We start from the raw sequence: 24094 nt of genomic DNA, 5'->3' as shown, positions 1-24094 counted from the left end.
CAGGTAAACAGAGATGAGTCTGGGCAGAGACAAAGTGGAGATGAGCAAGCAAAGACTTCAAATTCAGATAAAGCATAGGTCCCAGGTTCTGTGAATCAATTTTCTTACATGAAAAATGGGGCTAAAAATACCTTCTTTGCAGGTTTGAGTATCTCTACAACTTTGGGATTTATATATATAAAAAAAAAAATCCAGATTCCTATATGGATTTTAGTAAGATACCTGCCAATGATTCTGTCACAGAATAGCCACTAAAAACAGCAATACCTTCAAAAGTGGTGGAGTGTCTGAAATAAAGCACCAGGTAGAGTTTCTGGCTTATTGGTAGCTGTTGGTAAGTCCTGACCCCCTTGTACAACAGTGACTTGGGGCAGTCTCAGGGCAGTATTCATATCTCTTGTAGATGGAGGCCCCAGGATGTGCATTCATTCAGATCAGGAATAGAATGCGGTTCACGAGGGAGAATGTATTTTTATATGGTCTTTCTTTGTCAAATATATTTGACAAAACTTTGCAATCTTGGTTGATCACCTTGGAGGAAAGATTGAAATCTATTCTTGGAGAATCTTTCCTTGGGGAGGAGGATGGACACAGGCCATTCTAGGAGCTTTCTTTTCTGTGAGTGGTAAAGGTCTTTGGAGACAGTGAGTACATGGATTGGCTCACCCATCAGGAACATGGCCAAGGGACATTTTTAGATAGTTGTTGGATGCCTACAGATGTGCAAAGCTGCAGTGTGTGTCTGCCTCTTTAATGTCTCAGCAGTACTATGGAGGTGTCTTTAAATTTACTGCTAAGTAATTTTGTTTTGTTTATTAATACTATTGCAAATGATTTTTATTTCCGTTGTTTGCTCTGAGTTATATAGTGCCCTGAAGCTTGATGGCTTAAAACAATAATTTTCAACTTTAAAGGTGATTTTTCTCATGTTTCTATGAATAGAGTTGGTCTAGCTGGATAGTTCTTACTAGGAGTCATTTGTGAGGTAGCAGCCATATGGTGGCTGGTGTTAGTGTCATCTAAAGCTTCATCTGGGTTAGGCACAAAAGATACATTGCTCATACGGTTGGCAGTTGATGTTGGTGAACAGCTTGGCAAAGGCTACAAATTGATGTACCTGCAGGAGGCCTCTTCATGAGGCTTGGCTTTTCACTACATGGTGGTTGAGTTCCAATAGTTAAGAGTTTCAAGAAACAGGCAGTGGAAGCTGCTAGTATTTGAGGCACAACCTGGAAAATCCCAAGCCACTTGCATCACATTATTTAATATGGAACCCAGAGCCCTATCAGTTTTAATGGATGGGACGTAGATGCCATCACATGATGTAAGGAGTGTCAAAGTATCATGAAATGCAAAGGGAGAGAACACAGAATGAATTTCTTGCTAAGAGGACTGTTCAAGGACTTGTGTCCATCTTTAATCTACTACAATGTTGATTATGTTTCTAGGTATTGGTTTATGGTATATCAAAGTAATATTGCTATTTTATGGTGACCTTGCAGTATATGATTTTGCATTATTCATTTATTAGGTTCCATGTATATTATATGTGTTTATATTTATACACAAGCAGTCCCCAAGTAAGAAACATCCAACTTATGTACAACTCACACTTAGAAATAAAAGCTATTATATGTAATACATAAATGTACCTGTTCCAACTTACATACAAACTCAACTTCAGATCAAACATACAGAACCCATCTCATTCGTAACTCAGGGACTGCCTATGGATATATTATAATATGTATATAAATTCTTCAGATTATCTACGTAAACAATTCAGCCCTTTTAAATATGACTATTACTGTGTGGTCATTATGTATTACCTTCTCATGTACTGGATTCAGTTTGTTAACATTACATTAAAGATTTTTGTTTCATTGGAATGATACAGAGAAGATTAGCATGGCCCCATGCAAGGATGACACGCAAATTCGTGAAGTGTTCCATAAAAAAAAAAAAAAAAAAGATTTTTGTTTCTATATTTGTGAGAATTGTTGATGTGGACCTTTTTATTTCCCATCATCTTTGCCTGGTAATGCTCATAGAGTAGTTGACAGTATTTCTTCCTTTTCTCCCTTTAAAAATATGTTTTGTATAGAGTTGATTTTTTTTTTTTAGGTGTTTAGCAAAATTTGCCCTGTTATTTTCTTTATGGAAGGACTTATAACTACAAATTCACTCTAAATAGAAGATGTGCTAAAAGTATCTATTTTTTCTTAAATGAGAACTTCAGGAAAGAAGCTAGTGGGGCAGGGAAAATATGTTAGGAAGCATGTTTCATGTTTGTTTTTAGGTCCATTGATGACTGCAATAAATCTCATTGGTGCTCACTATAATCAAAAGGCTCAACCTTTTGATTTATGGAACAGATCATTTTTTATTGTTTCAGGTTAATCTGAGGATGCAAAGATTAGGTTGCAATGTTTGCATTTGGAACTCAATTCAGTTTCTCTTCTGCAGGGGAACTGCAAAATTGTTATGTTCTGTTCTGTCAGTAACTTTAATCAGGGGCGAGACTGGACCTGAGTGAAAACTCCCCAACATTCATCAAGCACCCAAGGTTGTCAGGCCTCACCTTCTCCTGTTAAAGAGAGGCAGAGCACAGTGGCCTGGCAGACTTCCTTGGGATTCAGGCAGGTGCAAACTCCTGGAGTACTGGTTCACTACAGGCAACTGGGTCAGCCAACTGCAGGGCTATCAGTGACAGGGTGTGACAGTGGTGCAAGATGGGGAAGGAGGCATCAATCTTCCCAGACTGATCTATTGGCTGGGTGGCTCCTCCTGACTCCACGCAGCACTGGAGCAAGCCACACCAGAGTAGTCACCAGACCCCTGTGATCCATTTCCCAGAGACCTCTTAACTCTCTCACCCGAGACAGGTGCAGACTGAGACAATTGATTTGGACCTTTTGAACTGAACCAATCGCCTGAGGACAAATCAGGTGGTGCCCTAGGCACACGGTGGTAGGAAGGTTTGATTTTCCTTTTCCAATTGTTTGCCTGTGGGGAGCGGGGTGACTTAATTGCTGATATTTATCCACAGCTGAGACTTCAATCCAGAGTATCTGTTTCACTAGGGTGGAACAGAAACCAGCTGAAAACAAGACAGAACCACTTAGCCCCACCACACAAGACAGGGCCCCAGTTTCTCAGGCCACAACACTGTACAGGCCCTCGACAAAGCCCAGGGGAAAAAAATCAAAGGAAGTAAAACAACTGTGGGGTGGAATCAGCAGAAAAGCTCTGGTAACATGAATAACCAGAATAGATCAACCCCCCCAAGGAAAGATATGGCAGATGAAATTGAAGATCCCATTCATAAACAACTGGCTGAGATGTCAGAAATCAAATTCAGAATTTAGATTGTAGACAAGATTAATAAAGTGGAATTAGGAATTTGAGGAGAAATTCAAAAGTTGTCTCAAGAATTTAACAAATTTAAAGACAAAACCACCAAAGACTTAGACACACTGAAGCAAGACTTTGCAGCCCTCAAATATATGAAAAATATAGTAGAATCCCTCAGCAACAGAATGGAGAAAGTAGAAGAAAGGATTTCTGACATCGAAGATAAAGCCTTTGAATGCTCCCAAACTCTCAAAGAGGAAGAGAAATGGAGAGCAAAAATGTATCATTCTCTCAGAGAGTTCTGAGATAATTTGAAGAAGGGCAATATCTGAATCATTAGAGTTCCTGAAACAGATGAAGTGGCCTCGCTGGGCAGAGGACCTTCTGCATGAAATTGTGAAAGAGAATTTTCCAGACATGCCTGGAGATTCTGAAATTCAGATAGCAGACAGCTTCAGAACCCCAGCATGACTCAACCCTAATAAGACACCCCCCAGGCATATCATAATTAGCTTCACTAAAGTTAATATGAAGGAGAAAATTCTCAAAGCTGCCAGGAGAAAGAAAACCATTACCTTCAAAGGGAAGAATATTAGAATGACTGCAGATCTCTCTGCTGAAACTTTTCAAGCCAGAAGAGGGTGGTCATCGACTTTTAATCTCCTAAAGCAAAATAACTTTCAACCCCAGATCCTGTATCCAGCTAAACTGAGTTTCATTTATGATGGAGAAATTAAATACTTTAATGACATGCATATGTTGAAGAAATTTGCCATAAACAAACCAGCTCTTCAGGATATTCTCAGACTTATCCTCCATAATGACCAACCCAATCCTATACCACAAAACTAAACTCACTCAGAAACTTTGGATCAAACTCCAATTTCCACATTGGTGAAAGGATTAAAAATGTCAACTGGACTTAAACTCCAATTTCCACACTGGTGAAAGGATTAAAAATGTCAACTGGACTTTTGAAAAACTCAATACCCAAAATTTCACCACACTTACCAATATTCTCCATTAATGCGAATGGCTTAAACTGTCCTCTAAAAGAGTCATAGGTTAGCTGACTGGATACAAAAACTCAGGCCAGATATCTGTTGCATACAAGAGTCACATCTTAACTTAAAAGACAAATACAGACTCAGGGTGAAAGGATGGTCATCCATACTTCAGGCAAATGGTAATCAGAAAAAAGCAGGTGTTGCAATTTTATTTGCAGATACAATAGGCTTTAAACCAACAAAATTAAGGAAGGACAAGAATGGTCACTTCATATTTGTTAAGGGTAATACTCAATATGATGAGATTTCAATTATTAATATCTATGCACCCAACCAGGATGTGCCTCAATTTATAAGAGAAACTCTAACAGACATGAGCAACTTGATTTCCTCCAGCTCCATAATAGTCGGAGATTTCAACACTCCTTTGGCAGTGTTGGATCGATCCTCCAACAAGAAGCTGAGCAAAGAAATTTTAGATTTAAACCTAACCATCCAACATTGGGATTTAGCAGACACAACATTTCGTAACAACAAAACTGAATACACATACTTCTCATCAGCCCACGGAACTTACTCCAAAATTGATCACATCTTAGGTCACAAGTCTAACCTCAGTAAATTTAAAGGAATAGAAATTATTCCACGCATCTTCTCTGCTACCATGGAATAAAACTTGAGTTGAGTAGCAACAGGAATCTGCATACTCATACAAAAACATGGAAGTTAAATAACCTTATGCTGAATGATAGCTGAGTCAGAGATGAGATTAAGAAAGAAATCACCAGTTTTTTGGAACAAAACGACAATGAAGACATGAACTGTCAGAACCTCTGGGACACTGCAAAGGCAGTTCTAAGAGGGAAATTTATAGCACTGCAAGCCTTCCTCAAGAGAATGGAAAGATAGGAAGTTAACAACTTAATGGGACATCTCAAGCAACTGCAAAAGGAAGAACATTCCAACCCCAAACCCAGTAGAAGAAAAGAAATAACCAAAATTAGAGCAGAATTAAATGAAATTGAAAACAAAAGAATAATACAACAGATCAATAAATAAAAGCTGGTTTTTTGAAAAGGTCAATAAAATAGATAAACCTTTGGCCAACCTAATCAGGAAAAAAGGAGTAAAATCTCTAATCTCATCAATCAGAAACGACAAAGTTGAAATAACAACAGACTCCTCAGAAATCCAAAAAATCCTTAATGAATGTTACAAGAAACTCTATTCTCAGAAATATGAAAATCTGAAGGAAATTGACCAATACTTGGAAGCACATCACCTTCCAAGACTTAGCCAGAATCAAGTGGAAATGTTGAAAAGGCCCATATCCAGTTCGGAAATAGCACCAACTATACAAAACCTCCCTAAAAAGAAAAGCCCGGGATCAGATGGTTTCACGTCAGAATTCTACCAAACCTTTAAAGAGGACTTAGTACCTATATTACTCAACCTGTTCCAAAAGGTAGAAAAAGAAGGAAGACTACTCAACACGTTCTATGAAGCAAACATCACCCTGATACCCAAACCAGGAAAAGACCCAACAAGAAAAGAAAATTATAGACCGATATCACTAATGAATATAGATGCAAAAATATTCAACAAGATCCTAACAAACAGAATCCAGCAATACATCAAACAAATTCTACATCATGACCAAGTTGGTTTTATCCCAGGGTCTCAAGGCTGGTTCAATATACGTAAATCTATAAATGTAATCCAGCACATAAACAAATTAAAAAACAAAGACCATATGATTCTCTCAATTGATGCAGAAAAAGCTTTTGATAATATCCAGCATCCCTTCATGATCAGAACACATAAGAAAATTGGTATAAAAGGGACATTTCTTAAACTGATATAGACCATCTACAGCAAACCCACAGCCAATATCGTATTGAATCGAGTTAAATTGGAATCATTTCCACTCAGATCAGGAACCAGACAAGGCTGCCCATTGTCTCCATTGCTTTTTAACATTGTAATGGAAGTTTTAGCCACTGCAATTAGGGAAGAAAAGGCAATCAAGAGTATCCATATAGGGTCAGAAGAGATCAAACTTTTGCTCTTCGCAGATGATATGATTGTATATCTGGAAAACACTAGGGACTCTACTACAAAATTCTTAGAAGTGACCAAGGAATACAGCAGCATCTCAGGTTACAAAATCAACATTCATAAATCGGTAGCCTTTATATATACCAACAATAGTCAAGTTGAAAAAACAGTTAAGGACTCTATCCCATTCACAGTAGTGGCAAAGAAGATGAAATATTTGGGAATTTATCTAACAAAGGATGTGAAAGATCTCTATAAAGAGAACTATGAAACTCTAAGAAAAGAAATAGCTGAAAATGTTAACAAACAGAAAAACATACCATGCTCATGGCTGGGAAGAATCAACATTGTTAAAATGTCCATACTACCCAAAGCAATATATAATTTCAATGCAATCCCTATTAAAGCTCCACTGTCATACTTTAAAGATCTTGAAAAAACAATACTTCGTTTTATATGGAATCAGAAAAAACCTCGAATAGCCAAGAAATTACTCAGAAATAAAAACAAAGCAGGAGGAATTACGCTACCAGACCTCAGACTATACTACAAATCGATAGTGATCAAAACAGCATGGTATTGGCACAAAAACAGAGAAGTAGATGTCTGGAACAGAATAGAGAACCAAGAGATGAATCCAGCTACTTATCATTATTTAATCTTTGACAAGCCAATTAAAAACATTCAGTGGGGAAAAGATTTCCTATTTAACAAACGGTGTTGGGTGAACTGGCTGGCAACCGGCAGAGGACTGAAACTGGACCCACACCTTTCACCATTAACCAAGATAGACTCTCACTGGATTAAAGATTTAAACTTAAGACATGAAACTATAAAAATACTAGAGGAGAGTGCAGGGAAAACCCTTGAAGAAATCCGTCAGGGCGAGTATTTTATGAGGAGGACCCCCCGGGCAATTGAAGCAGCTTCAAAAATACACTACTGGGACTTGATCAAACTAAAAAGCTTCTGCACAGCCAAGAACACAGTAAGTAAAGCAAGCAAACAGCCCTCATAATGGGAGAAGATATTTGCAGGTTATGTCTCCGACAAAGGTTTAATAACCAGAATCCACAGAGAACTCAAACGCATTAGCAAGAAAAGAACAAGGGATCCCATCGCAGGCCGGGCAAGGGATTTGAAGAGAAACTTCTCTGAAGAAGACAGGCGTGCGGCCTTCAGACATATGAAAAAATGCTCATCATCTTTAATCATCAGAGAAATGCAAATCAAAAGTACTTTGAGATACCATCTAACTCAAATGAGACTAGCCTATATCACAAAATCCCAAGACCAGAGATGTTGGCGCAGATGTGTAGAAAAGGGAACACTTTTGCACTGCTGGTGGGAACGCAAATCAATACATTCCTTTTGGAAAGATATATGGAGAACACTTAGAGATCTAAAAATAGATCTGCCATTCAATCCTGTAATCCCTCTACTGGACATATACCCAGAAGACCAAAAATCACATCATAACAAAGATATTTGTACCAGAATGTTTATTGCAGCCCTATTCATAATTGCTAAGTCATGGAAGAAGCCCAAGTGCCCATCGATCCACAAATGGATTAATAAATTGTGGTATATGTACACCATGGAATATTATGCAGCCTTAAAGAAAGATGGAGACTTTACCTCTTTCATGTTTACATGGATGGAGCTGGAACATATTCTTCTTAGTAAAGTATCTCAAGAATGGAAGAAAAAGTACCCAGTGTACTCAGCCCTACTATGAAACTAATTTAGGGTTTTCACATGAAAGCTATAACCCAGTTACAACCTAAGAATAGGGGGAAAGGGAGGGGAGGGCGGTGAGAGGTGGGTAGAGGGAGGGTGATTGGTGGGATTACACCTGAGGTGCATCTTACAAGTGTATATGTGAAACTTGGTAAATGTGGAATGTAAGCGTCTTGGCACAGTAACTGAGAGAATGCCAGGAAGGCTATGTTAAACAGTGTGATGAAAGTAATGTCAAACGGTCTGTGAAGCTGATGTATGATCCCCCATGATCATATCAATGTACACAGCTATGATTTAATAAAAAAAGAAAGAAAGAAAGGAAAATGCAGGGTAGACCAGGTGACTATAAAGAAAGTGTTTTATAAGCCTGCTAAATTATTTGCTGTGTTGAATGCAGTCATGTCTCTCCTCAGCCTTTTCCCTGGCCTCCCCCACTTTTGGTTTAAATGTTGGTCTCTCTAGGGTTCCACCTCTGTTCCCTTTTCCATTACCACATACTTACTGAATCTTTTTCACTGACCCCGTGGCTAAGACATAGTAGAATATTTAATAATGATTACAGAATGAATAAATGCACTAATGGATCCATTTGCCACCTTGGCAAAAATAACATATGACTTCCAGATATGTATTTTTGGTTTAGTGCTCTCTCTCCTGACCCAAGGAGATGTCTGCAGACCTGAAATCCAATAGTTTATTCTCATGGCCTCTAGGTATAACAAACATACTCAAACTGAACTTATCATCCCAAACCCATTTCTCAGAGAATGGCAATAGCACCCTCCCAGTTGTCCCAGCCACAGCCTTGGGGCTCTGCGGGCCTCTTCCTTTCCCATTCCCATTTCACCCCTGTCAACATTGCCTGTTCATCTCTTCATCTGTGTGTTTCTCCTCATCCACACAGCTTTTGCTTTACATTGCATCATTGTCCCCATCATCTTCACACTTCTGCTTACTTTAACTTCCCTTTCCCTGGACAGTCTTGAGTCTCGCCTTTTCCATCCCATACTTAACACTCAGCCCATGTGACATTTACATAAGGCAAATCTCATCAGCTCACTTTACACCTCCTCTCTAGATTAAATCATCCATGCTCACAGTGGCAATTACCTCATGCACAAAGTTTGTTTTTCATATAAATACAATATCTATCTATATAAGACTTAGATGACTAATTGATAGTTCTATTTAACTGTCTTGATAGCGGATAAATTCAACATGTCCCAAACTGTAATCACAATGTTTTCCTCAAATCTGGTCCAGGATTCTGATAAAACTAAACAACATTACCTTCCATCTAGTTTTACAAAGCAGAACCTCTCTCACCTCTCATCAAAGTCTTACTATTGTGATACCCAAGCCTTCCAAGTCTGTGTCTTTCTGCTATCTTCACTGACATTACCAAAGTCCAAGTTAATATCAAAGGCTCTTGTGTCTCCCTCAGTCCATTCTCCACAGTGCAACAAGACAAAAGAAAAATTGAATGGTCACCATTGCATTGCCCCAACCCCTTACCCCAGCTAAAAACCTCCTTAGCTTCTTGTTATCCAGACAGTAAAGGCTGAAGTCCTGAGCAATGAATCCCAGGCCCAGCCTGGATGGCTCCTTCTTATTTCCCCAGCATTGCCTCTGTCTGTACTCCCTGAGCTTTGGAGGATAGGACAGCTGCTCTTCTTTCAGGCTCTCAGCCAAGACTCTTGGCATACCTTCCTCAAGTCTTTGCTTAAGTTTCTCCATTGCCTGGGACTCTCTTCTTACCGCCACTTGCTTCTTAAATTATGGCTCTTCTCCTTTCATGTTTCTGGTCATTGCCATTTCATCAAAAAAACCTCACAGCACCATGCATCTCCCATAACACTAACTCAGTTGCCATATTGGATTTTTGTTACTTTTTATTGATGTTTGATTCTTTTGTTAGAGACTAGACTTCCCAAAGGAAGATGATCTAATTTCTGATTTTACTCACTATTTCTTTTTATAACCCCCAACATAGAAAAGTGTCTGGGACATAATTCATTTGAACATTTGTTGGATGAATGATTGAATAACCACTAATATGAATTGAATACTTACTGTGTGCCAGTCATCCTGCTAACTACTTGGTGACTTCCTCTTGCCCTCAGGATGAAATCTAAATTCCTTCCCATAAGAGTAAGGCCTTTCCTGAACTGGCCTCTTCTCAACACCCCATGTTCATTGCACCATGCTTCTCATCTTCCTTTCTTTTAATTCTTGTTCTCTTTTCTCCAGGCATGCTGAACTCTTGGTCATTCTCAAACACATATTTCCTCCACTTCTTGGCTTTGCTTATACTTCTCCTAGAACCCTTTCCACTGCTCTTTGGCCAAATTTTACAAAATTATAGAATCTAGCTCTGAATTTCCCTTTTCAAGGCAGGCTCTTGCTCTCTGTGGCAAGATTTTATACCAGTTCTGAGAGACCCCACTGTAGTCTATTTTTGTGTCTTTAGTAGTAATCTTTGTTCTCCATTGTAATTTAAGATTTACTTCTTGATTGCTGAATGGGAAATTTCTTTAGCTTGTAGTTTCTAGTTTATTGCCTCTGTACCCTCATTACAAAGCGTGGTGCCTGGTTTGCAGTCAGCACTGAGTAAATTCTTGTGGAATTACAAAATGAACAAGACTGCTGTGGCCTTCAGGAAACCTACAGCTTGCTTGGCAGCAACCTGTTGGTTGATGCAGAAGTTCTTCTGGGGCTTTGGAAGCCTCCATGAGAAGTCTTGCCCCCACAGGGCCCAGGGAACTATAGATGCCTACTCAGTGTGAACAGTTCAGGCCTTTCTTATAACCTCTGGTTCACTGGCATGAACTCTCTAGATGGAAAGAGAGAGGAGAGGTACCTTGCTAGGGTTAATTTGCCCGGGTTACTGGGTAGTCTCTTGGGGAATCCTACTGTCCCTCGTAGAGGTCAGTACATGCTCAGAATGTGTCCTACATCTCCCTTTTTTTGGGTCCTTTTCCCTTGTGTATCCCTGAACTCAAACACATGCCATCTGTTGTATGGCTCCTGTGTGTTCTTGTTTTCGAATAATTACCTTTACTCCTCAGCCAAGACTCACACGCAGAGCAGCCAAATCCCAAGGCCATGGTGTTAGCTATCATCTAATACTGATACAATTGTGTTTACTTGTGTGAATCGGTTTAACAGAGGTATCATATATGTGTACATGTATTTTAAGAGCTATATTGATGATCTCAAAAATATCAAAGACCTTTAATGTTTTAAAAAGGATGACTCTTGAATGGTAGGGTGGGGATGTAATGCCAAAGTTTTAGGGGATGCTTCAGACTTAAACATCTCTGAAATCATTTCTAGGACCAGCTCTACCTGGGTGCCTCTTTTGGGTATGGCAGATGTCCTGCTCTGTGTCTCCTTCCAAAAAAAGGCTCTTTACACAGCTACGGGGAATGTGATTAACAGCTTCCATTAGCTCTGTTGGTGTCCACCTCTGTTCTAGCTGTGGTCACTCTATTCTCAGAATGGATTCTGGCAAAAAGCTAAGCAGGACACTGGTACAAGGGCCTGGCCATTTCAGCCCATTTGGGGACTTCTCTAATGTGAAATTTCTGCTTCAGAGCTGCCCGTTGAGTTAGTAGCACATTATTAGATTGGAGTTCTGCTCTCAGAGCTCTCCCCTCAGAGCTCTCCCTGTTCAATCCTGTTGCCTGCCTCTCCTTTCATTGATATTGTCAGTCAAACTTTGTACTCTTCACTCCATCTTAGTGTTCACTTATGTGAGAACTCACCAGTGGCATAGGTTCCAGGGTGTCAATCATCCTACTGTCTGCAGTGTGTATCCAGGTGGCATGATGGGTTGGAAAGCAAGGGTGGTGAGGTATTCCTGCAATTATTGCTTCTCTGACTTCGGGTATTGATGAACAAAACTCATGTGTAGTGTCTCTGCTGGGGAAAGGAACAGCATGGCAAAAACTCAGTGTCATCAGTCGCTTGACTGTACTCCAGAGTGTGCTGTGTTTGACACAACTTCAGTGCAGTTTCGAAGGGAGTTTAGTTTAGAAAGGTAGTTTGGGGTCAGCCTTGAATATCAAGCTAAGGAAAGTAGGCTTTACTTTGTAAAGAGTTACTGCATTGGAAACAAGGTCATGATTAATGTGCTTTGTGGGATTATCTGGTTTTGGCCCACATGGGGATTTGTGCATTAAATCTATCTAAGCAGAAGTTAATTAATAAGCAGGTATTTTGTATTTGGGTTTACCTTAGAAATTAGCTTTTTAAATATAGGATTAAAGGGGGGAGTGATGCACATTTCAGGCTTCAAAGTCAGCTGAGCTCCTGCCCTCTGGTCTGTCTGCAGGCTGTCAGCTTCCTCCCTATCCCCAAACTCCAAATTCTTTGGAATGACACAGTGGCAACTATCACCATGCGTACTTTATTCTAGGAAGGGGTCTACCATGAATTTCTTCTGTTTCATGATAAGAGATGTAGATAAGTAGAAGTCTAAAAGAAGACTTGAAATCAAGATTGACAGACTTAGCCAAAAACCTCCCTCAAATATATTTATATACACACATATATGATACATTAAAAATTATTCATTGCTTATCTGAAACAAATTTAACTGGACCTTTGGTGTTTTATCTGGCAACTGTACCTAAATCCTCTCCCCTCTTCCTTTACTTTAAAGCCCATAACTACTTTTAAAGGAAGTAATGCCCTTTGAGAACTTTTCCTAACATTCAGACTGCCCTTAATTGATTTTGAGGACCCTAGGTCATTCAGTCCCAAGGTGGCTCCACCAGAGAAAGTCCCTCCTTTGGGATGACTTGGCTCCTGCACTTCCCTCAGCAGAACCAGCACAGAATGATTCAGGGAAGTGGGACCGAACTTTACAGATCTGTGATTGCACTGAGCTCGGCCATCTCCTCTGTGAGTGATCCTGGTTGGTGAAGATATCTCCTTGACTTTGAACTTCTTCATGTGTACAATGAAGCACAACAATTGCTCACAGTGCTTCTAAGAGGGATGAAAGCAATAGTCCTTTCCCTGGTACAGCCTGTGCTGTGGGGGGTGTGCAAGTCCTGTGAGCTACTAATCTGGTTTTCCTTCCTACTTATCTGCCCACACGTAGGACCTCATTCATAGTCGTAGCTGAATACCTATTTGTTGAATGAATCAATGAATGTACACGTGGGGCTGCCTGGACTTCACCAAGGAAAATGGGTGAAGTGGAGGATAGCATGAGGGCCTTCAAACTCAGGAAGACAGTCAAACTCAAGGGAGAATGTGCCTAGGGGCTGGACATGGGTCAGAAGGATGTAAGAAAGGAAGAGAAGTGCCAGATACCCACTAAGTCTACAAAGGGGATAGGAGGGTCTGGATGGAAAAGCTGATATGGAATACCCTCTGGGACGAGGGGTAGCATCGGCCTAAGAGAGGCCATGGTAACTTTGTTCTCTAAGAGATCCCAGCAGTATCTGCCCTGTTCTCTGAAGTTAGCATAAATAGTACAGATAAAATGAGCCCAGTTACTTGAAAATGTTTAATAAGCCATTCCTGGAATGAGAAGCTTCCTCAAGGTAAGTTGTCTCTGCCTGCGTCAAGCATACACTTTGTCACTTAAGTAGAACACTATGTTACTTAAATGGTGTACTGACTAAATAGGAGTGCACAAGGCACTCTTAGTTATGTTGCACATCAGGCTTAGACTTAGACTCACTGGGCTACTTGGGAAAGATGGTCACCTGTTTCTGGCCATGTAATTCTTTTTGCAGAAAGAAGAGGCTTGGCTACTTTTTTCTAAGGGCTGTCAACACTTGAAGGTTAATTTCTCAGATTCTCTCTCATGTAGCATGGTACAGAGATTTCCAGGAGACAAAAGAGCTATGGTGAGCTTCCAAGGGGCTTGGCTAGGAAAGAGCTAAAATCTGGCTGGAGAATGTAGGACTCCAATTAATGCTTGCTCTCTCTCTTCAATCATTTCACAAGTACTTATAGATTGCCTATGTGCTCCACCCTGTACAAGAAATTATGAAAAGAAATTGTGCAAGAAATAAGAGACAATAGCATTTACCTGCTTTGGCTCTAACTGATGTTTACTTATCTGTAATCTGCATTAGACCTTCCTGTCCCTGAGGATGAAATGTGGACCATTTATTTCTGCACTCTGCATGCCTATTACAAAACCAGACACACATCAAGGGCTCATTAACTACTTCTTAACTAGGTAATCAAATTGGGGAACATAAAACTATTAGGTTAAAAATAAGAAAACAATAAATCCCTTATGGATAGTTCATTAATTCAACCAATATTTTTGGAGTGTGTCTCAAGGCTCAGCTCTGGATTGGCACTGGTAATTTTGCCCTCAGGGTTTTCATTAGAATTGAACTTGTTTGGAATTTTAGGGATATTTGATTTCCAATCTAGTAACACCAGATAAATGTTAGGAATAGGAAGAGATGAGTCTGGGCTGATCTAGAGTAGACTTTGTGGAGCCCCTGCCTTGGGCTTTGTGGGTGACATGAGAGGTCAGTGCATCTCTGCAACAGCTGTCCACATGGAAGGTAAGCAGAGACATTCATGGGGCACGAGGGAGGGCATGGGTTAGGCATGGGGTGCAGGTTGGTGAGTAATGGCAAATTGGACCCAAAAAGTTGCCCGAGGCTAGATTTTTAATTTCATAAAGATGAGTTTGAACTTGACGTGCATTAGTTTTCCAGGACTGCCATGACAAATTCCCACAGATTGACGGCTTCAACAACAGCAATTTATTTTCTTACAGTTATGAATCAGGCTGAAAGTCCAAGATAAAGGTGTTGGCATGTTTGGCTCCTCCCAAGGTCTTTCTCTTTGGCTCACAGGTGGTCACCTTCTACCTGTGTCCTCACGTGGTCTTCCTCTGTGTATTTGCACACCTGCTCTTTCCCTGTGTATCCTTGGTATTTCCTGGCATTCCTGGTGTTTTTGTAGGGAGACCAGTAATAGGGCTGCCCTAGTGGTTTGATTTTAACTTAATTCTAAAGACCCCTCTCCAAATATAATTGCATTCTGAGATAATAGAGAGTAGGAGCTTAACATAGAAATTTGGGTGGACTGAGGGGGACAGTCAGCTTACACCAACCATAAGGATATGTCAGGTCAGACAGAGTCATTAGGTATTCTTGAGCAGAGAGGTGACATTGTAAGAGTGGAATGGATGTGATTGCATCTCTGCAAGGCATGATTATGGAGAACTATGTTAAATTAAAGACCTTAGCGTTATTACAGGTTTGATTGCTGAATGCGAATGTGGGCTGTCACTATGAAAAAAGAAAGTTTGCCTTCTTTGATTTATTGCTAATCACTGCAAGCTTTGACCATGTAATTTAGTCACAGTTCAAAATGCCTTTGAAAATCAATAATTTTGTCCTTTAGCTAGCCATAACTGATAATGAATATTCTCCCCACAGTCCCAGCTAACACAGGTTGTTGTTTCAGATTTCAGCAAGGAAATGATAGATAGGAACATGAAGAAAATACAAATATGAGCATATACAGGGCATAATTTGGAATCTTGGTGGGTTATGCATATACCACTCTGTACCACTCCCATTAGCTATCTGTCCTTGTTTAGTGACAACGCTTTAGCCACATTTTGTCAGCTGCTTCCAAAAGTGAAATTAATTGGGCAATTCTGCAAATAATTGACCTTTATTATATTTTATTGCATTTTAATTTTTTTCTTTTGGCATGGAGACTGGCTTTTAATCTAATTGAATGAAAACCCATATTGCCAAGTGGTACAAATAAAATGATTATACATTTTCTTCATTAAAATGAATGCATTGGTTATAAACTTGTTTTAGGTGCCATGACTGATGCTGAATATGTGGAGATGATTAATGTAACGCCTTTCAACAAGTTCCTAGTTTGATTCAACATTTAAGTCCTGAAATTACTTATTATGGCCTCAGTACTTAGCTTTGCCCTAGTCATCCCAAAGTCTTTGATAATGGCCCTAAACATACTTCAATCTTTATTTCTTGCTTTATATTTAAAAAATCTATTATATGAATCAAAAATTATATAATGATATAATCTCCATTTAAATACAAATCATCAATCTTTTAAAGTCTTAGAACAAGTTGGAAAGAAAATGTATTCAGCGTTACTACCGTTTATCTAATCTAGGCTATCACTGAATAATTATTTTTGACAATTTCACATTTTATTGTTTATTTACAGTTTGGTTTTAAATGAATGAGTTCAAGGTGTATTTCAGGATTTTTCTCCCTTGTCTATGATGTGGCTCCTCTTACCCAGCCTTAATGTTCCAATTTATGGAATTTGTTTTCCGTTTATATGGCACCGTTTTCTGGGATTGTTGATGTATCCATTGCTAGGGCCAATGTGTTTGTGAGGGCAGTGAGGCAATTAGTATGGTGGTTAAATAGAAATTTGGAAATTTAGAAAGAAGACAGATTGCAGTTTGGTGCAGATGGGAATGTGTTTTCTGGATGGTCTGATGGGAATCAAATCTAAAGACATATCCAAAAGGAAGAAAGCTCAGCATGTTCATTGGTCAGCACTTATCCACTTACCAGATGTGCTCACTTGATTTGTTTAACATCTTTTGTCTTTCTGTAAGTCATTAGTGTCCCAAGCAATGACCTAAAGTAGCGGTTCTCAACCTGTGGGTCGTGACCCACAGGAACTGTGTTAAAGGACTGCAACATTAGGAAGGTTGAGAACCACTGACCTAGAGGAAAACTTGCGCGCTCCTTACCAAGGAATTGGGAAAGATTCATGTTTTCATGTCTTGCACCTGCTTAAGGCATAAAGTCTCTGGGTACAAACGATTATCACTCACAGGAGAACTACAAAAGAACCTCGTTAACATGTGTGCTAATTATTTATTTCCTTTTGCTGTACTCACAGCCCTTAACCACACTATGGTTATTATATGCACATGTTACTAGTTCTCTGGTGGCCTCCACTGTAGCATTGGCAGTGGAGCTATGGTGTTCTGTGCATTTCTGGTGAGACTTCCCTAACGTCCCACTCTCTCCCCACCACTCACACCCTCAGGACCATCAGAATCAATCTCATTGTGTGTCACACTAGGCTAACTGCTCTCACCCCTCTCCCCAAATCTGAGATTCAGCTAGGTAGGTTTCATTTCTCACATACAGTTTAATACAGGAGGTCTTCTAAATGGTGATTCTGAGACCCAAACTGCTGGCATCTGGTGGCTCCAGCCTCCTGGAGGGCCTTGGGCCTTGTAGGGTCCTTTGTGCTCATAATTGGGTGGAGGTATGGGTTCCTGGAGGGAGTGTGTTTTCAGTTTCCTATTGCTGCTATAATAAATAATCAGAAACTTAGTGGCTCAAAATAAGATCAATTTATTATCTCACATTTGGAAGCTGAAGTATTTAAATCAAAGTGTAGGCAGAAGAGAAACTCCCAGCCATGCTGTCTGAATGCATGTTAAATTTATGAATCCTAACCTATAGTTCACTCTTAGAGCTTAGCTCATAATTTTACTACCTTTTCCTAGTCCAGTGATTCTCCACCTTCGGTGTGTACCAGAGTCACTTGGAGGGTGTAATAAAGTACATGTTACTCAATTTCTTATTCCTCCAGTTTGAGTGCTAGAGAATTTGCATTTCTAGTAAGTTGCTAAGCAATGCTGATGCTGCTGGCCTAAGGGTCACACTTTGAAAGCTACTCACTCCCGTGTCTCTCTAACGAGTTCATATTCCTGGAGCCCCAGAGATCCAGCACCTCTTCTGTCACCCCCACTCTTTGTGGGCAGTATGGTTATTGCTGCTTCTCAAACTGTCAGTGGGAAAGGGTAATTTTGTATTTTTATTTTTTTCCTTGTCTGTTGCTCTTTTTCTATCTTTTAATTTCCAATCTGTTACTTTTAAAAAATACAATGAGTATTTATTCTGGTCTATGACAGAGAGAAAAGAAAAACAAGACAAAGACAAATGAAAAAATGAGCCTAAAATTTTTAATATTAGATTTAGTAGACATAAAAGCATTCTATCAAATTTCCTTACTACTTTCCAAACACACACCCTCAATTTATGTCCTGATTTAATCAGAGACAAAAACACAGTAGTTTGTTGATTCGTGCCTGTCCCCAGGCCACCCTCTGAGTGGCACTGCTCTGCATCTCTGCAAACATCTCTCTATCTGCTCATCTTGCCTATAAACCCACGGTCTGCTGCGTGGAAACTGTCAGTGCTCTTCTCAAGGGCTGGGCCCTTTTGTCTACTCAGAGAAAGTATTCCAGCAATTCTTTCTTTTTTCTCCCGAATCCCATTTGTTTTCTCTAATACAAGAAACAAAATAACTTTGGAGTGCCTCCACTGCCCCCTTCAACCTTTATTTTTCAAAAAAAAAAAAAATAAAGCTTTCTGTATCTCATATTTCTTTCCAGCAATTTCTTTTTGTTCCTTATAAAAATTAACATTATTTTAAATTGACAAATTATACTTGCGTACATTTATGGGGTATGATGTGTGCTCTCTCTCTCTCTCTCTCTCTCTCTCTCTCTCTCTCTCTCTCTCTATATATATATATATATATATATATATATGGTGGAATGGTGAAATCCATCTCTTTCTCTTATAAGAGTTCATAGCCAAAAATTTTATGCTGCCATGAGACTTCTAGATCCTTCAACCCATCTAAAATGCTGGTCCAGAATGAACTTGAACTTGTGTTGCTGGCCCTCACCTGCTGTGGGTAGATGGGTGCTGATGGGTGAGTCATTCTGTCCTCAGTGATGAGTCTTTCAGCAGCTTCTCAACCACATTTTCACTCCCACACCCCACCTTAGGTCAGCAAGGCTCCAGGGTTTAGCGTGGTGGTTCTGTCTGCCTTCACCACAGCATTACTGCCCATGTGGATGAGACGGACTTAGTGCTCGTCTCCATCTCTCCTGCCTTCCCGCCTCCCAAGAGTCCCAGTTAATTGCTATTTCTCCCAAAACTTATTTTACAATTTCTGCCTCAATCTGAGCCAACTTAAATTAATGCTTCAAGTGTAATTTCACAATGTGGAGCACTTAATACAAATCAAACTCTGTTATGATTATTGTTTCTCTTCCTTTGCTTCGTAATTCCCACCTTATCATTTGCATGGCAGGATTTGTCACTTGCATACTCTGATCCTCATTGCCCTCCAAACTGTTACCTTCATGAATCCAGATTTCTACCCCAACCCTGTCCACATTTACGTATGATTTGGTTTAAGGTGTTTGTTGCCTTTGTTATAAGAAAATTTCAAAACTATCTTCTTCTGTCTTAACTTTTTTCTTTCTTTCTCATTCCGATTGCCTCCATTTTCCCAGAACACTGTATTTTTTTGGAGGTACACTGACATAATTATCTTTCCTCAAGTTATCTGTTAGACTCTGTTTTGCTGCCTTCGCTCCTTCACCAAAAAGTATTTTCTTTGCTTTCCCAGGAGCCACCTGCCATTTGTATCTACCTTGTCCTGACCCCCTGAGCACAAAGATGTGTGATTTCCACGTAATCATTTCCACAAACTTTGATGTGGATGTGGGAATGGAAGAAGGTTGTGAAAAGTAATTTGGAGGTTGGAATCATTGTAATGATCTTGTTCTTTTCTTTTCTGAAGATTTGTCAGCAGACACTTAAGAGCAGCCTGGTGCATCACTCTCCTTGAGAGAATAAGGGGGCAAAAACAGCCAGTCATGTCAGGGAAAAAATTGGCCCTTTTGACTATATGCCTTGTACCTGGGGCCTCAGGGACACATATCAGATAAAAATTGTTCAGCAGTCTTCCTAGAATGGGTGACAGTCTCATCCCAGTTTGCCTGGGACATTCTCAATTTTAACTCTGAAAGTCCTACATTCTGGGGAACCCCTTATTCCCAGGCAAACCAGGAGAGTTGGCCACCCCATGTGGCACAGAAGCTTCTTGGTCCCTATTAGATATGCCAGTGACCTTTCCTGACCTTTAGAGATATGTTTCTTCTTTGTCCAACTCAAGCGACACAACTGTTCTCAGTTTGTGTATGAATATGTAGTGGGTGTGGGCAATGGGAGAGGAGGGGAGTTTGGAAAGCCAGGAGATACAAAAATACTCACAAGAACATGAGGGATAAGTAATTCACAGAGTTATTTAAACTCCTTTACGCTCTTATTACATCAGGGGAATAAGAATAATCGTCATTTATTTGGAAGACGATCTATACATGCACTCTCTCATAACAACTCATATATATATATATATATATATACACACACGCAAATATCTATGTGAGTTGGTATTAAAAGTTCCAAGACAGTACATGCAGTAGAAATTCAGTAAGGAAAGATTTAGTAGCCTGAAAGAAGGAGGGCAAGCATGCTTCATGGAGGAGGTTGCTGATTTGTGGGTGTTATTTGAATAGAAATAGAGAAGCAGAAACAATAATCAGGTCTAGATGAGACTTCTGCCTGCTCATTTATTCGCTAGTGCCACAAATAGCTGTTTAGAATACATAATATGCTATGATGGGTCCTCTATTGAGTGTTTCGTGTTTATCATATAAAAGCATAATTTAGACATTAGAATAGGCCTTCCTACCTTTAATGTCTTATTTACTTGATTTATTTTACAAGTATTTTTTGAATACCTATTATATGCTAGACATTCAGTTAGGAGTTGGGTGTTTGATGGTGAATAAGCCAGAAATTATTTTTACCCACATGGAACTTACACAGTGTAGTGACAGAGAGATGTTAACTATAATCACCTCAATAAATAGATAATTGTATCTTCTAGTACATGATAAGAAGGAAAAGGACATACAAAGGGATGAGAGTGAAGAATATCAGAGTTTAGGGCATATGCTTTGTATAGGGAATCCGAGAAAGGGTCTCGGTGAGGAAAGGACACTTGGACTGAGATCTGAGTGATCAGAAAGAGGAGGTCAGGTGTCAGTGAGAAGAACAACATCCAGGGGGTTACAACGGCACGTGTGGTGGCCTGAGATAGAAATGCTTGTGGTGTGATGGGGTGACCTGGCCACAAGTCCCTGAGAAAAAGGGAGAGAGGTGCAGGGTGAGCTGGGACCAGATTGTGCTGGCTCCTGTATTAGTGCACAATAAAGGATCTGGATTTCAGTCAAAGTGTAATATGATTTTTTAAATAAATGTTTTATTTTAGAGCAATTTTGGATTTAGAAAAGTTATGACGAGATAGTATAGAATTTCCATATACCCCACATCCAGTTGCTCTATTATTTATATCTAATATTATTGTAGTACGTTTGTCATGTTGAATGAATCAATATAGATATGTTATTATTAACTAAAGTCCATACTTCATTTAGATTTTCTCTGTTGTCTTATAATGCTCTTTTTTCTCTTTTATTATCTCGTTCAGGATATGACATTAGAATCATGTCTCCTTAGGTTCCTCTTTGTTGTGACAGTTTCTAAAAAAATTTTTTCTTTATTTTTATAACCTTAAAAGTTTTGATGATTATTGGTCAAGCATTTTGCAGAATGTTCCCAAATTTGGGAAAACTTTGATGTGTCTCTCCTGATTAGAATGGAGTTGTGGGTTGTTAGGAGGAAGACACAGAGGTAAAGTGTCCTTCTGATCACATCACACATGTCTCATTTCGACTTAGTGTTGTTCACATCGATCTTGATCACCTGCTTAAGGTCCTGTTGTCAGGATTTTCTGCTGTAAAGTTATTCTTTTGTCCCCTTTACACACTGTACTCTGGGGGGAAGTTACCTTGTGTGGCCCACACTGAAGTGTGGGAAGTTATCCTCTACCTCCTTAAAGGTAGAACATGGAATTGTTCTGGTGGAAGATTTGTCTAGCCTCCATTTATTTATCTATTAAATAATTTATTTATGTCACTATGAATGAATGCATACTTATTTTGTATTCTGGGTTATGATTAATTAGTTCATTGCTCAAATTGTTCTAGCTTTGGGCAGTGAGAGATCTTTCCTTTGCTCCCATATCCCTCATGTGTGAGATGTTGTTTTCAGCACTTTCTTAATTTCTGTCACTATAAGATGCTTCAGGATTATCTTACATAATTCCCGCTGTAGTCCTAGAATCAATTATTTCTTCAGGACAATTTGCTTCTTTTTATTGGAGAATAATATTAGAAAACAGATCTGGGTTGTGGATATGCTCTTTTCTATTGGGGTGCTACTGTGTCAGGCCTTCTTGGCTTACAGAGCAGAGGCACGTATGTAATGCATGTTAACCTGTGAGTAAATACATAACGCTATCTGTGCTTCTTCCTGTAAATAATCCTTTTTGTCTATTTTTATGCTAAGCAAGGGTTCTTACTGATGTCTCAAACTCAACTCCGTCACCCATGGATCATCCTAACCTATTATTCTTGCTTATCTGTAACCTCCCACTCCTTCAGTGAGAAATCTGGCTCATACCATCTGCCATCCTTGTACCTAATTGTTCAATTCCATGTACATGTTTCAGAACTGTTAACCTATAACCCCTCAGAAACAATTTTATTAAGTAGAATACAGTACTTATTCCTTCTGCCTTTAGGATTGCAGACCCCACTAATTTCCAAAGTTACTTAGGCGAATAGCTCCTTTTTCCATCCCTTTAGTGAGGTTGTTTCATATATTTGTAATACATTTATATTACTTTTATCATAGTATGCATCCTATCCTGAAATCCTCTGACCTTATAAATGATCTAAAAAACTTACATACTTTAAGTTTTTTCTTTGTTCTATGAGTTTTATGGGTTTTAACAAATGCTTAATGTCTGGTATTCACTATCAAAGTATCATACAAAATAGTTTCATGCCCTAAAATATCTTCTGTACTTCACCTTCCAATCCTGCCTCTGTCCCCAACCTCTTGGGTAATCTGGGTCACCATTGATCTATTTACCATCTCTCTTGTTTTGCCCTTTCCAGAAGGTCATATGATTGGAATGATACACCATATGGCTTTTTCAAATTGGATTCTTTCACCTAGAAATATGCATTCAAGATTTATCCACACCTTTTCCTGGCTTCAGTGCTCACTTTTAAAAAAATTACTGAACGATATCCCCTTGTCTGGATGCCTCACAGCCTATCCATCCATTTATCTATTGAAGGACATCTTGGTAGTTCCAGATTTTGGTGATTATGAATAAAGCTGCTCTAAATATTTGTGCATAGATTTTTATGTGGACATTAGTTTTTAAATCAGTTGGGCAAACACTTAGGTGCATGGTTACTTGGTAGTATGGTAAGACTACATTTAGTTTGATAAGAAACTATGAAATTATCCCAAATAGCTGTTTCATTTTGCATTCCTACCATCAATAAGTGAGAGTTATCGTTGCTTTGTCAGTGGTTAGTATGGTCAATAATTTTGATTCTAGTCATTCAAATAGCTGTGTACTAGGACTTTCATTACCACACACACACATATATATGATGTACATTTATGTATGGACAATTATTAATTGCATAATGAACATTTTCTTAACATGATTTTCAGGATGAAGAGTTAGAAGACTTTATGTCCATAGGTGCATGGGTACAGCCCAGATCCTGTTTCTTTGTCTAAACTTGAGGAAGCCACTTTGAGGATTAGGCCAGACCCCTCCATGAATTTGAAAAATCTAGGTCTCTTTTCCTCATTAACCCAGCAAATATATTAAAATAAAATGCCTATTAGAGGCAGGAAGGCATTTTTTTTCAATGACATGGGTCCCATAGAAGACAACAGTGGTGAGTAGGATGGCAAGCAGGGAGGAGCTTGTCTCATCCACATTTGGAACCACTGCCATGATTCAACTGCTTGCTGCTGCAGGGAGTCAGGCAGAGTGTAACCCTGTCTTCTCATTTTCCCAGAGACCCTGGGAATCTAGATTGTATGTGAGGTCTCCTAATTGCTTAATATAGGCATCTAATTAAAATCCTCTTCAAAACAAACAAAACATTGATGTTCAGG

At 39.3% G+C, this 24094-nt stretch overlaps 1 non-coding gene across 1 annotated transcript; it reads left to right on the top strand.

Moving 5' to 3' along the window:
* The first annotated feature begins 1857 nt into the window (after window positions 1-1857).
* Window positions 1858-1959, top strand: LOC128585178 (U6 spliceosomal RNA). Its single transcript, XR_008379913.1, has one exon. It is a non-coding gene; the product is annotated as a U6 spliceosomal RNA (small nuclear RNA).
* The last annotated feature ends 22135 nt before the right edge of the window (window positions 1960-24094 follow it).

The sequence above is a fragment of the Nycticebus coucang genome, chromosome 4, assembly GCF_027406575.1.
Source record: "Nycticebus coucang isolate mNycCou1 chromosome 4, mNycCou1.pri, whole genome shotgun sequence".
In the NCBI taxonomy this organism is placed as follows: Eukaryota; Metazoa; Chordata; class Mammalia; order Primates; family Lorisidae; genus Nycticebus; species Nycticebus coucang.
Note: the sequence above shows the minus strand (reverse complement) of the source record. Positions and strands in the feature narration are given on the sequence as shown.